The sequence below is a fragment of the Etheostoma cragini genome, chromosome 3, assembly GCF_013103735.1.
Source record: "Etheostoma cragini isolate CJK2018 chromosome 3, CSU_Ecrag_1.0, whole genome shotgun sequence".
In the NCBI taxonomy this organism is placed as follows: Eukaryota; Metazoa; Chordata; class Actinopteri; order Perciformes; family Percidae; genus Etheostoma; species Etheostoma cragini.
Genome location: NC_048409.1, coordinates 25,579,216 through 25,590,519, shown reverse-complemented (window position 1 = coordinate 25,590,519; position 11,304 = coordinate 25,579,216). Strand labels below are relative to the sequence as shown.

General features: G+C 39.9%; 1 long non-coding RNA gene across 1 annotated transcript in view; it reads left to right on the top strand.

Moving 5' to 3' along the window:
* Window positions 1–564: 564 nt before the first annotated feature.
* Window positions 565–11,304, top strand: part of LOC117942474 — a 50,530-nt gene continuing 39,790 nt past the window's right edge. Inside the window, exon 1 of the long non-coding RNA XR_004656132.1 lies at window positions 565–1,053. This is a non-coding gene — a long non-coding RNA (uncharacterized LOC117942474). The remainder of the gene's footprint in view (window positions 1,054–11,304) is intronic.

Below are 11,304 nucleotides of genomic sequence, written 5' to 3'. Positions count from 1 at the left end.
GATCCCAAAAAAATGGGAAATTACAGTGTTACAGCAGCACACAAAATATACATACATACAATATACATGAAATAATAACAATTATAATAACAAAATATAATAATAAATGGATGCCATTTAGGTCCACTTAATTTGTTTTTATCACACTCAAGCAGAAGAGATGCACAAAATTGTTTACATGAGGACATTTCATTACCACAATTGACTGTGTGGTTCTCTTGCCATTTTGAGCAACGTGTCCATTAGTTTTGGGTTAGGTATTACATCACTGAAGTCTAGACAGACATCTAATGTGCGATGGACTGGAAGCCAACAATATAGTTAGTTTGGGCAGCAAGAGAATCTTTTTCCTATTTTCAAAATGGAATATTTGTCTTGTTTTTCTGTCTTTTCAGTCTGTTTAGTATAAAGTGTGAATTTTTTTTTGTACATAGTGGGGCTTGCTCCATGGACTTTGGTCTGAGCAGCATTCCTGATCCCTGCTGAACTGAAAACTATGGAGAGAGGAGAGGGAGGGGAGAATGAGCTGTGAGGGAGGGGGAAGGCAAGCACAAGAGAGGAAGTGAGTGTTCATTACAAAGTGTGCCTCTCGGTTATGGGCATGCCCAGTAGAGTTAGCCTTGTAGCCTGAAATCCAGCCTCTAAATTTGAACAGGAGGGAGCCGAGGTGACTGAACAGACTTTCGTTGCTCTCTCTCTCTGCCTCTCACTCTCTCTCTTCCTCTCGCTCTCGCAATGTTAATTCCTACTTCCCTCCCAGTAGTGAGTGTGGAGAGATTTTTTTTGCACTGGAAGAGCAAGAGGAGGTGCAGATTTAATCTTGTGCAAACTAGAACAAGGGGGAAGTAAAGCAAATAAGAAGAAGAGGAAAAAGAGAGAGAGAGACTTCACCCCCATCACACTCCCTCATTGCCTCCTCTGCCAACGACTTTCACCTCAGTAATAGCGGAGGGACGAACTTCAAAAGGAAGTCAGCAAGGAGCTGGAGTGTGAAATCTGAGAAGAGAAGCAAGACGAGAGGCTGACCGGAGCTGTGTTTGCTATGCTGTCCAGGTCAGTGCCCAGGAAAGACCAAACAACTGCTCACTCCTTTTCTCTAAATGCTTTTTTCTGCTTCCAAACTCCTGTCTATTGAATGTACATTGTGCATACAGTGCTTTTACATCTGCTTGTACTCTGAATTTAGAAAAGAGTGGGTGTAGTGGGGAGGGATTGTGTTGCAAGACTGACTGACAGACTGATTGACAGACTGCGCATCGTGTCCTCTCAGCACCATCCAACCGGTGTCACACACAGCCGAGTAAAAGTACTGAAACTCTAGCTGCTCCTTTCAGCGCTAGATGTGGGAACTATGTAGTTGATCAGCTCAGATGTTCACATGCATACACGTGTTGAAGGAGGACAAACTCGCTGGTTGCGGCCACGTGGTTACAATAAGGGAGAAATCACAGACGCACCGTAGGCTGGGTGCCCTCTTTCACTCACGTGGGGGTGGGGGGGTGGGGGGGGGGGGGTTGGTGGCATTGCGGCGGAGGTACAAAGACATGATCACCGTTGCAGTAAGAATAACTTAAAGTTTTGAGATTTTTTAATGCATTTGTGACAGAACTTCTTTCTGTGGATCTGTACATGCTTACAAATAGGCATCAGGTTGAATGAAGTCCTCTGCTTAGTGATATGAAGAGAGTTGGGGGGGAGGACGTGTTTTCAGTTGTCTGCATGTCAGGTATGGGTGCTCGGTTTCTACCTTTTCTTTTTCTTCTTCATTTTAATTTTTTAACTTTAACACAGAGGATGTCCCCTGATTTAGTTTCATACGCGCATTTGACTGACAACCCAAACATTTCATATCACAGAGTTATTAACAATGTTTTGTTATAACATACATGTAATAACAAAATACATTTTTATGTATTTATATACGTTATTCATGTAATTGATGGTGCCTTGGCCTTACCCCCCAGTCAAAAAATATTACTTGATATAATCAGAGTGGATTTGCAATTATGCAGCATAACATGAAGTCAGTGGTTTTTGCAGCAGAGATCAGGGATTTGTGACTTGTAACAAAGGCGGAGAGGTTATTATCTGTGACTAGTTATTTCATATGGGAACAGTCCGACAGCTCACCTGTCTGGGGCTGTCCTCTGTCCGAGGCACCCCTGAGGGCCTGTCCCATTAGTGATCCCAGCATGCCTTGCCACTGACAACGAAATGTCAGCAGTGGCCTCCCAGGAGACTGTTGTTGACAGGTTTATTATTCGTAGGCTGGGGAAGCGGGGCACTACTATGAGTGACTTTTGTATTGTGCAACTCAGGCAAAAGTGATTTACTGTAATAATTATGAGTAATAGTTTCATTACATTACGGCAGTAATCACATTTTTTGTGTCATAGCTTTACCATTTAACCACTTTATTTACATTTTTAAATAAATGCTTTGTTTTCCTCCTGATTTGTTTCTCAATTAATTAATTCATTGTTTTATTCCTTTCAATGTCCAATTGTAATTTCCCAGAGCCCAAGATTGAATACCACATCTTTGTCAGATAAGACATAGAAAAGCATCAAATCTTGCATTTAAGTCGCTGGAACTAATGACAAAAAAAGACCAATTGATAACCTTAATTCAGTTACTTTAGACATACTTTAATGTACAATATACGCTGTGACTATTTTCAGTATGGTGGCCGACTAGTAATACTCCATGTGAATAGTTTTTCCGTCATTCCTCAGCGGTATTGTTGAATTTGGGGTGTTAGATCACTTTATGTTTTGTCAGTATTACTCTCCTGAGTGATAAGCAGTACTTTCATATGTTTACAGTATTAGTGGCTGTTGTCGTCATCTCTAGCATTCCAGACATTCTGTAGCTGGCCCTCTCTGCTCAACTCTCATGCCTGTAAAGGTTACAGTGGGTGTTTCCCCTCCATAGCTCAGTTTCGAACGTACTTGTGCTCACAAAATCTGTACATGGAAATAGGCACGGGCTTGTACACGGGCCGTGACGGGATGATAACCGTCAGTATAAATGTCACGGCTTCATGGTATTGCAATTATAGATTTAAAATGTTTTATTTATTTATTATTTATTTAAACGTCTGGGTCGAAAACAACATTTTTGCCCCCCATTGACTACAGTGTATTTCATTTTTAAACTCTCTGCACACTGGCAGGGAGACGGATTACTATACTGCAGTTTCTCTCCTTGACCAATCATAAAAAACAACTCATACTTAAGGAATGGTATAACAGAAAATGTTAGTAGTTTTGAAACTGTGACTTTTTCAAACAAGGCTATACCTTGAAACTGGTAACCAGCCCATGCCTACAAGGAAACATTTAAATGATCAGTGGTCGTTATCACGGTTAACGCTTTCATTTCATCATTATAGACCCTCTACGACTACTCTTAAGGTCTCTTTGAAGGGAAAGGCTTTGTGTTTTTAGGTGAGATTTAAGAACAGTGAATGGTCATTATATGACCATTCTAGGTCTAAAATTGTTTTTGTAAAATGTGTTTAGTTTCTAATTAGGTTTTTAGGCCAGATGATAAAAAAAAACGGGAGCAGATTGTGGCAGATTTTTGCCAAGCTTGGGAAAGAAGACAAAGTTCTTTGTTGGCAGTTTGTGAAAAGTTAACTCAGAAATGTTTTTTTCTACTGAAACGGTAATTTTAATATCTTGTGCACTACACATTACCTGCACATAACATAATTAACCACTAAGCCTGCACGATTCAGGGAAATATATGAATCACAATTTCTTTTGCTTAGAATTCTCTGCCACGATTATTTTGACCATGACAAAACAAAACAAATTGGCAGTTCCAAACACCTCACAAATGAAATAGGATTTGTGCATTTGTGATGCAGTTTGCTCGTAAAATGAAATGAGAATCAAAGTAATTCGCAAATATTTAATTTATTTTTTAATTTATTTTTAAATAAAAGTTATTTAGAAATTAAATCGTGAACAGGGTGAATCGAGATTGCGCAGGCAGGCCTACCAACTATTAGAGTGTGTATTTTTGATATTCCCATCTTGATCGAAAATGTTCAATGGAGACAATATTTAAGTTTAATTCATTAGATTAAAAGTTCATCGTAGAAGTTCATTCTTGGCCTTGGAAAAAAAGTAGATTTACAAGAAAATCCCAACCCAAAGTGCACTTATTAGCATTAGTCAAAGCTGAACAAAGCTAATTCAATAATTCATTTTTTTGTTGTTAAAATTACTTTTAAAGAATACAATCCCGTCAACTTCCTTTTCTTATATATTATATTATATATTATTTTTATCTAGTTTCTGACTAATTGAAGTAAACACATCACAACTATATATCTGCAATAAATAACACTTCCTCCCCTAAATTGTTCACCTAGCAGATTTTCCACATAAAGGCCAGTTGTTCATGGTTAGAACTACTGAGCCTTTAAAAACAGTTGTCTGGTGTCTTCTGTGGCTGTGGAGGAGCTTTTAAAGTTAAAGTTTTGTCAGAAAATTGAGCTACAATTGGGTGGAATGAAGTTTTAAAGACAAGGTCATAACATTTGAGGAAATATTCAGTTGACTGACATAATCCGAAATGTAGCATTTTCTTAAAACTTGACTCCTTTTAGACCATAAATCAGAATGTCTGGACCTCCACTTGAGAGAAGTTGGAGGGAAGTGCGACAGACATACTGCATTGCTGATGCAGTATGTCCCTCTTTCTGCCTCCACCAATCTGGTTACCTTCTTTTTAACTAAAGGATCTGTTCTGTCAGCTGTTGCTAGCATGAGATCTTCACATTTTTGTTTGCATTTGCAAGCATCATTCATGAAATTTCTTCTTTTTCTGCCCCATATATTTAAGAACAAATACATGCAAATGTACTGAATCAATCAACCCTTGTGGTGTGCATAGAGAAGCATCAGTCTTGTCTTTTCTTAGCAGCTGTATTGTATTGCTCCATGTGGGGCGACTCAGAAAGCTGTTGTTGCTGCATCTATCAGATCCATCAGGAGTTCAATTATTTAACTCTCAGGATGACTCCCTTCTTCCTGGGAGACTGGGTTCCCATGCGTTCCTCCATGGGTCCCACCCCTGATGGCCTATCTAAGGCTCCATGATCCATCACACAGCAGGCCGCCATGTTTTCTGAAAGGGCCGTGAACTTGTTACCTCCCTGAGCCCGCCTGCCTGAATGTCAAACCCATTTTTCTCTTCTTGTGTCCCCTTTCTCTGGTCTTCCCCTTCCCAGGATTTCTGGTTTATGGAAATAATTGGGCTGCATTCAGTGTGACCAGGTTGCCAGTGCAGCTTTTGAATTGAGATATCAAGTCTGGTGCTGCGATTTCCCTCTGACCTTCCTTTCAGAGCTCCTTCATCCGCCCCTGCCTGTCTCGCTCTGAGGTCATGATGGGTCACCATCATGACTCCAGCCTCTCGGCACAATGACACGACATCCGTGGTACATTATCTACAGTGGGTCAGCTGGCCTGGAGCTCAGTCTATAGACTATTCTTCACTGCTGCGTTGTCTCGGTGATCTCTGGATCCAGCCTGTTCAACATGGCACACATTCAACATGGCAACCTCAAGGGGCGTTTTATTCTTCCAGCAGAATTCAATCACTTTTCTCTCTCCTCTCTCTGCCTCTCCACTGAGTTATTCAGAGTTTAATGAGGAAGGGAAGATAAAGGGAAGCTTATGGTTTGCCGGATGATGGAGAGGCTGCCTTTTTTGTTTCTGTCGGAGGAGCCACACAGGAAGTGTTCAAGTGAAAAGAGTGGATTTTTTTTATACCAGAGGGGAAGGTGATTGAGATGTCTGAGAACAAGCCAGGGAGTCTGAAGAGGCAGGGGTCATTAAAGTGTCAGAGCTGTAGTTTAGCAAATATTCTTCTGCATTTTATAGACAGCCTAGGTTGCAGCGGGTTAAGGTAGAAATCACTTGCAGTATGGAGATATAATCTGCTGAGAGGTGTTAGGATTATCAAACATTAATGCACTGATACGCCATACGCATCAAATAGTTATGTGCCTCTATACCTCCAGTGCCGTGCATCATTTTAATGACTGCACAGGATTATCCCCTTACATAAGCGAGTGTGGGCGGTTTGGAGACGGCTCCTGACAGTGTGGGAGGGCATCAGACCGGAGGAAGCGCCAAGCTGACGCTGTTTTTGTGAAGTTCAGCACGGGTCAAAGTCCGTACTACGTATCAGCTGTCAGAGAGTGTGTTTGGTTTACCGGCTGCATGGGCGTCAGCAGCGACGCAGGGTTGTTCTATCTGACATCAGAAAAGATGCTCAGAGGGGAGAGGTAGAGTTTGGCTGGTTTACACACTACTTCCATCTCTCTATCTCTCCCTCTCTCTTACACACACACACACATACACACACAGACTCTGTCACTGAGGTCAGAGCTAGTCTATCTCTATGGAGCTGTTTGTTACTGTTCCCGTCAGTAGTTGTACCTGGAAGCTGCTGTGGACGTGCACCTAGAAAAAAAAGACCTGTTCAAAGTATACAAGGACAGTTTTAGTACAAAATTTACAGGAATTTTGACAGATGAGGACATTTTTCTTGGGTGGGGGCTGTAGGGATGTACCGATACACTCAACTCACGATTCAATACGATTTTCTCACAACTTTTTTTTTAAGAGACCGAAATGACTGAAAAAATATTTCTTTATTTATATAAACTGTGCAAAACAGCAGATGTGTCCTCTTTTCAAAAGATCAACTGAAATAGTATTTTATCTTAAATAATAATTTAAAAAAATCAAAGATCAAAGAACACTTGTTTATTGCTAAGGCCATATAGTCATATTAAAATGATGTATTTAAAATGCAATAACAACTTTTGCTCACCAGTCTTTTGCTGTCAAAAAGAAGAAACAATAGACGGCAAAAGGCTATTTTACAACATACCACTGAGTCCCGTCTCTGTTGTTGTTTCTCCGGCAGTGTCCACGCTGTCTCAAAGTGCAGCTAGTCTCCTCTGTGTCTTCAGCTGCACACTGTTGTAACTTTACATCCCAGTGTTCTTTTCCAGTGAAATACAGTCACATTTTACATTGTTAACCTGCGTTTTAACCGTTCTTAAGCCAGGCTAACGTGACTAGCTAACTGTAGGCTAACGTTACTTGCTGTATGTATGTATGTATGTATGTATGTACATGTATCTAGAGTCAGGACCTGGGTTGTTTGAAAATTGCATCGTAATTTTTTTAAAATTTTTTAATCTCAACCGGTTGTAACATTTAAAATGATTTTAACCAATTTACGATGCATTGTTACATCTGTTATAATCACACCTCACTATAATCTCTCTACAGGATATATTTTAAGCTGTTGAGATTAGGCGGAATGGGCCTCGCAGCGTGAAACAGGAATCAAAATAAACAAGGAAAGGAAAAAAAACAACTTAAAGAGGCCTCAGAATTGCTAAATGCAGGGCTGACCCAAGAGCAGAATTCCAACCCCCCTCTACACTACCCTGCATTCCAGCATCATACTTGATAGGCCTGATCATACTAATTGATGACTCAGTAATGTGCATTGCGTAGTCCTAACATTGTCCCGTGTTGTCTATATAAAACCAATTAGATGGTGCTGTAAATTATTGCTGCAGAAGGATTGTCATTGCTCATTTAAAATACTCACTTCTTGTTCTGTTTCTTGTAAACAGGAGCTGAAATGTCATTTCCTTTACTCAAGTGGATTTCATGCCAGGAAAGGCCTCTGAGCAGCAATGTAAATACTGTTCATGAAACATCTACGGGTTGACTCATGTTACATCAGTGAAAGAGAGGAGAAATAAAACGGACAGCTATTTGAAAATGTCAGAGATTGTTTCTTTAAGTGCTGAAAGCGTTTATATGAAAGATGGTTATTCTCAAACTGACCACCGTGACTCTTTCGTTTCCACACTCCCTGCTCACACTGAAGCCGTGTGGTGTATGTGAGAGTGTGTGTGGGTGTGGGTGGGGGTGGTGGTGGGTGTGCGGCTAACCGACTCCTGGCCTGTCTCTTTGTAACTCTCTTCATCTCGGTCTCTCTCTCCCCAGCCTCGCTCCGCCGTTTTTCATAGCCCCTTGGTTCTCGCCTCGGCGGGGGGTGGGAGTCACAGGTTGACAGTCTCGCAGGTCTCCTCATTACGCCGTGTCTGAGCCAGCAGAGATTTATAGAGATGATAAAAGCAGTCTGGAGGGTGATAATGACCACGGGCTGTGATGCAGGAGGAGGAGTAGGGGAGAGGCAGGGCACTGTCTGGCCGCTCACTCTGCCTCTTATCACTCACTGTGCTGCCCAAAGGACTAAAGGACTAAAGGATAAAACAGCAGAAGAAGTTACCTTCAATGTCAACTGCTGAATATATTCAAATCTATATGTTCACATATCTTTTTATATCTTTTATTCCAAATCTCCATCTTGTTTCTTGTATGACCTATAGGCGGTCAACAGCATGAGAAAAAATACCAGATTTCATTCACATTTTCTTAAAAATATAATTCCATGCATTATTTCCTTCTTTACATTGTAACTTTGCTGTGATACTTACTTTGAAATGATGCATTCATTTCAGATATACAGTACAGTCTGCAAGCCTATAAAAGCAAGACATATGATTGAATATAGGTTTAGATTTCACAGGAAATGCATAGTTATGAATATTAATATTGAATATTAAATACTGCCGTCTTGGTAACACGTGTATGAACATTTTAAACAATAAATTAACAACAATCGGTCATTATTTCACAAAAAGGTAATGTTTTTCTGGGCTAGTTACAAAAAAGTTTTTTTTCATTTTTTTTCATTTCTGCTTTGTGGGGATATTTGTGAGCTGAAAAGAAAATATGTTCCCTCATCAGTCTTATAATGCTCTCTAAATGAAGGAGTGTTATTTCAGCCTTCAGTTGACAAGTTAAAGGGTCATTTTGTCAACTTAAAATGGATTTACTCAACATCTCTGTATCTATATAAAAGAACAAAGAGTGTTGACAAAGTAAATGGTGCTGTTCCCGTCACATTTCACATGTGGCCTCGCACTCAAGGACAGAGAAAAGTTCTTTCTGTAATGGTTTCAACATGAAGCTAACAGCTTGGGCTTTTATTGAAAATCACTAAATATGTACTGTTTATATTGTAACGGATGCACTAGTCAGGCAATATTATCCTCATTATTTTTATTAGTTAGTTTTATTTTCTGGCATGGTCAAATTAAAGATTACCTAATATCGTCTTTTAGGTAGTCTTTTTTGTAGTTTAAAAAAAAGACATTGGCATTGCCATTTAAAACTCGTAATTCATGGTCACAAACTGTTCATTTCCCTTCAATTTTATTTGCATTTTATTTGTATTTTATTTATTTCCTTTTTATTACATGTTAACCCAGAGTGCTATACATTAGCACTCACCTGTGCTAATGTGACATCACCTTTTTTCCAACTGAGCCCAGTCTCTGTGAAAAAAGCAGCTGTTTGAAACACTAAAAGAAAATATTGCATTATGTAGGTTTTCAGTGCTCAGAATAGAAGCTTTTCAGCCTTTTTTTACAACCAATTTTAGAAATAATCAGACTTACTGTATATTTCTGTCTTGTATAACACGTGTGAGGGGCCGTGTGAAGCTTGGAGTGAGCTGTCGGAGTTTCCCTTTGATTGGGTATGTTGCTCAGAATCATGGTTTGAAAGCTACCAGACATTGACCAGCTGTTGTATCCTCTTTAGGTGGGATCTGTACATGTATGTCTTTCCTAGAGCGACATAAAGAGAAGAGACAAATTCCTACTCTGAGAAAGGTAAACGCTCTGAAAATGAGCCATTTTGCCTGGAATCACTCACTCCTGTGTCTCTCTCTCTCTCTCTCTCTCTTTGCTCCCAGTTCCATTTTCTGGCCCATTCATATTGTAATAGGGGTCAGGAGATGAGGGGGTTCTCACGTTGAATGTGAAACTTGGCCTTTTGTGTTGCCTTGGCTCAAGCTGCCGCGACAGAGGCCAGAGGTGAAATTGAATTCAGATGAAATTCCCCAGTGCGTCTGGCCTTGGGCTGGACTGTGCTAGACTGGACTGGTCTTGGTGCAGGGTGCACGTCACGCCTCTCTCTTTGGCCAGGCCGTAAGAGGATGTTGGCTCGCTAAACCTGAGGCTGAGCCAGGGCTGAAGGGATCTCTGCCATCTCTAGCTTGCCATTAATGTTTGGTTGGCATGTTTAAGGATAGTACTAAGATGTATGGATTTGAAGCTTTACTAGTGCTTGATATTTTGCACCAATATCAAGGTCTTTTGATTTAGAACTTATAGTACCTAAAACTCAATAATTGTGTGATTATTTAATGCTTATGCCAGAATGATCTTTAGTGAAGTGGTGAAAAAAAAGTGGGACTGAAAAATCAACTCCGGGACTGATTTTGGACTATCAAAAACTAAAGCAGTGAATTGAAAACAACCCTATGGCTGGACAGTTCATTGGTATTAGGTGATTCTGTAAAACCCTATCTTATGTTCAATAACTACATTTCTTTCAATCCCATTTACTGCAATATCTGGATGAGGCAACCACGTTATGGTTCAGGTTAAGAGTAGATCGTGGTTATAGGAAATGCAATTTGGACAAGGTTAGGGAAGGATCCTGGTTAGGGTTAAGCAAGACTAAGATTCACAGCCAAAGTACAGCTGAGGATGAATTCATTCGTTGTTTTTTTAGGAATTTGGTCATAAGTCAAAGTATTGGACAAAAGTTGGGATCACCGAAATACAAATCATCATGAGGGTATCATGAATATGTGATGGCGGGAATGTTCTCACATGCCTGTAAAAGACAAATTACATGGGAAATATCAAGCCAGGTAATTAGCAGGAGTAATCAGGTACTGAAGGCTGCGGGTGGAAAACTTAAAGGTCATTTGGGGAATTACGTTGTTAAGGAAGTGGTACATTTATTTCATATATGTGGACAAGACACATTAATCAGCATCTCTGTAAATGTGCCACACAACAGTTGTATTTCTCTATATTTTAAAAATTATATACAAGAAAATTTCCATAGAATGTGATTAACGCTCAACATTTTCCATTTTGAATTGCTTAATTTGTGCCACGATAACTTTTGTCTGCCAAGGGGTGTTGTTCGTTTAAAGAAGTCCATGTTGTCACACTCTCTACGACATACAGTGGGTACGGAAAGTATTCAGACCCCTTTAAATTTTTCACTCTTTGTTTCATTGCAGCCATTTTTCCAAAAATCAAAAAAGTTCATTTTATTTCTCAGTAATGTACACTCAGCACCCCATCTTGGACAGAAAAAAACA